General features: G+C 41.5%; 1 protein-coding gene across 1 annotated transcript in view; it reads left to right on the top strand.

Moving 5' to 3' along the window:
• Positions 1-1,675: 1,675 nt before the first annotated feature.
• Positions 1,676-3,271, top strand: part of POLR3B (polymerase (RNA) III (DNA directed) polypeptide B) — a 78,968-nt gene continuing 77,372 nt past the window's right edge. The window contains exon 1 of the mRNA XM_010080512.1: positions 1,676-1,705. The gene's annotated coding sequence lies outside the window, so the exon portion shown is untranslated. The remainder of the gene's footprint in view (positions 1,706-3,271) is intronic.

Here is a 3,271-nt window from a genome sequence, read left to right as displayed (position 1 = left end):
ACCCTGAGCTCGGGGACCCCTGCGGAGGTGCGGGTCCGTGCTCTGTGCTTGCGTGGCGCTTGTCCTGCAGATAGGAGCAAAGCCGCTCCTGCCCTCAGCAGCAGTTCCGTCAGAGTCTGCTGGTTGCCTCCCCTGGGGGGAGGGAGAGGCGAAGGCCGTGTTCCAGGTGCCTTTGGCCGGTCTGGGCTTTCTGTGTGGGAAGAGCAGGTCTGAAATGGAGCCCAAGACCATGGTGCTGTGTTTTGCCGTGAATTCCTCTTTGTGCTCCTGCACCGTGAGGGCCAGTGTCACACCAAAACGACAGCGTTGCCGTATGCTTCTAAATGCTGAATGTCAAACTGAAATTATGAGGTGCTGATGGTCTGCGAGTGTTACAGTATCCTCTGGTCTGAGCTAGGTGATGCAATCTCCTTCTGTGCTGCCTGCTCCTCCTCATCCTTTCCCTCCACCTGCATCTGTCGTTGCAAGTGTGGGGTGGGCTCCACAGGCCACGGAGACAGAAGGTGGGGCTGATGTAAGGTGATGTTCCCTGTGATTACCGAAGAATAGAAATGGGGGAAAGTTTGTAGGAATGCTGTCTGGCAATAAAGAAGTTAAACTTGTAACTCAGGGAATATGTGAACAGTAAGATGGTGCTAGATCCATCTGGCCTTCAGGACAATGGGGGCGATCCACCCCTTATCAGGGATCATGGGAACTGCTCTCCTTGAGGTGTGAAAAATGTTCTGGAGCATGGGAGCCTTTGTTATTACAAGTCTTGATACTTTATTGCAATGTGAAGACCATACCTCCAGGTACCTGAGAGCCTGCTTCAATTAAGACCCCCACTTACCAAGCATGTGTAGTAAAATTAAGAAACACTGTACCTTTAGATTGAAGCAGGAAAAGAACTAACCAGTTGCAGTTAAGAAGAGATAAGAACTAACCAATTATAGTTAGAGGGATGGGGCAAAGAAGACACAACTAACGTTTTGAGCTCTATAAATACCTGACATGACTGTAACCAGCTTTGTGGGTTACCACCTAGCATCCGTCTCTGCGCAGAAATGCAATAAAATGATCTCTCCACTCTGTGTGTGGAGTGACTTGTTGCACACCAGGTGACAAACTCCAGTTTTGGGACAACAGGAACCTTGATATACTTACACTTGTCATTGCTTTATTTCAATAGTTTTACTAAATCTTTGTAGGAGCTAGGGTGCCAGTAGGTTTTACAGATTCTCGTGTCTGCAAGTGCTGCTCCCAGGACTGAGATTCTTGCATGTATTTTGTAAAAATAAAAGTTGTAGCAAGTCTTCACTTGCTGGGAATATAATTTACAGTATTAACAGGACAAAAAAATGTCAGTTGTTCTTAGGAGATGGTAGTAAGGGATTCTAAGAAATATATATTCTAACATAACTTGCTTTTAGAAAAGGCAATGTCCTGTTGCATCCTGAGTAAATACTGCATAGCACCTATGGCTTGATAAGGTGATCTGAGTCATCTCCCTGGTTTTTTTGTTTTCACTTATCTAGATTGGCTTGGGCAGTCTTTTTTTTTTTCTAAATGGGTCTGATTTTAAATAATGTTACTGTTTAAAAAGATAATAAAAACAAGCAATAAAAGCTCAAGTATATTAGATGTTTGTTCATTTTTTGGAAATCTATTTCAAACTGCTTTTTGTTTTCAGGAAAAATGGAGACTTCTTCCAGCATTTCTAAAGGTTAGTGTTACGCACTTTTTTCATGGCATGAATATTGTGTCTGCTTTCTAACTTTACATCCCCCTCCTCTAGCTTTTGTTGCTTCCCAGAATACCTGTCTTTACCTTCTGTGTGGATTTTGCAATTATTTTTTTTCAGTTCATGCAATCATGGGTAAACTTGTTACATGGATTGGTTTCTTGATTAATCTGTAAAATAATTTGTGGAGGCATCCTTTTGAAGGTTGGCATTTTTGTGTGGCCATTCTGAATGAACAGTGTATATGATGTAACATCTCCAGATTATTTTACAGTTTTACTGGCACCCAGAGACCCCATTCATGGTCTTTATACGAATCTGTGGTCTTAGGTTTGTAGACGTGTTTATCATAGGAAGCATATAACCACAGATCTGGATTTTGTAAAGGCCTGAATGTATGTATATCTTCTCTCATGAATGTCAGAGCTTGACTGAACTCAAAGATGACTAGTGTCTTAATTTCAGTGCTACTCGTATAATCTGGTATTAGTTGAGGGTATGGTTCTATATAAAATGCCATGGGATGTAATGACAGGACTAACAAACAGTTGTCAGTGAGGAAGGAGAAAGGCAGTAATGAAGATTGTATCATACAGACAGCACGTAAAGTCTGTGACTGCATAGGTGCCTTCTGGGAATTGCAACCACCTCTGCATCAGCGATCAGCCTTCGCAAATGTTCAACAAGACTCTTTTCAGTCTCATTTTGTTAATTCCTTTCCTTCCCAGTTTCAATACCTGCACTTCTCTTTTTGTTAACCCTTGAGTGTTTGATCCTGGCAAGAAAACAAAGTTCAAAAGTCAGTTGTGGATTGTGTATTTTTTCATTTTGGTTCAGGTCTGTGAAGATGCTTCAGGGCCCTAATGAATCCTGTTTCTGTGTCTCTCCTAGCAACCACATGAACTTCCTCACAAACTTCAGCTAGCAATACTGTCTGAATTCTCAAGACTGAAAAAGGGAGGGCTGCTGATTGTGAGGTGCTTTATGCCAAGTGTATCCATCCCACATTATTTCCAGCCAGTGAGCCCTTTACTCTAGGGCTGCTGATGGTGTTCTGGCCTTTCTGTTGCATGTTGGTTTATTTTTGCTAGCAGTGATACAGTTATACAAAGCTGATGTTGTGCATTACAGTTTCTACAGAAGAGTTTTCTTTCAATACAGATGTTGATATCACCTCATTAAAAATTGGAAGGAACCACGAGCCTGACTTCTAGACACTAATAAATCCATAATATTTTCTTGCCTATATCATATGCTGTGTAACATTTTTGTAAATTAGGGAAACTCTTATCCAAACAATTTTGCTCTGGAGTCACTCCTTCTTTGTCTTAACCCATGGAGGCTTCACTGGGAAGTTGGATTTGTCATTCTATGTTTCCCATTTCTTTCTAATAATTTCAGAATGAACTGTTGCCTGTCATGCGAACTATGTAAATGTGTCTGTTTTCTGTATGAAATTTTAAGTCTTGTAACATTAATTGTCATGGGAAGTTTCAAAGCTTAAAGCCCCTCTGTGAGCATGTAAGCATGTTTCTCAATATCAGCTAG

Source organism: Pterocles gutturalis, unplaced genomic scaffold (assembly GCF_000699245.1).
Source record: "Pterocles gutturalis isolate BGI_N339 unplaced genomic scaffold, ASM69924v1 scaffold20439, whole genome shotgun sequence".
Taxonomy (NCBI): domain Eukaryota; kingdom Metazoa; phylum Chordata; class Aves; order Pterocliformes; family Pteroclidae; genus Pterocles; species Pterocles gutturalis.
The sequence above is the reverse complement of the archived record's forward strand: the minus strand, read 5'-3'. Positions and strand labels throughout refer to the sequence as shown.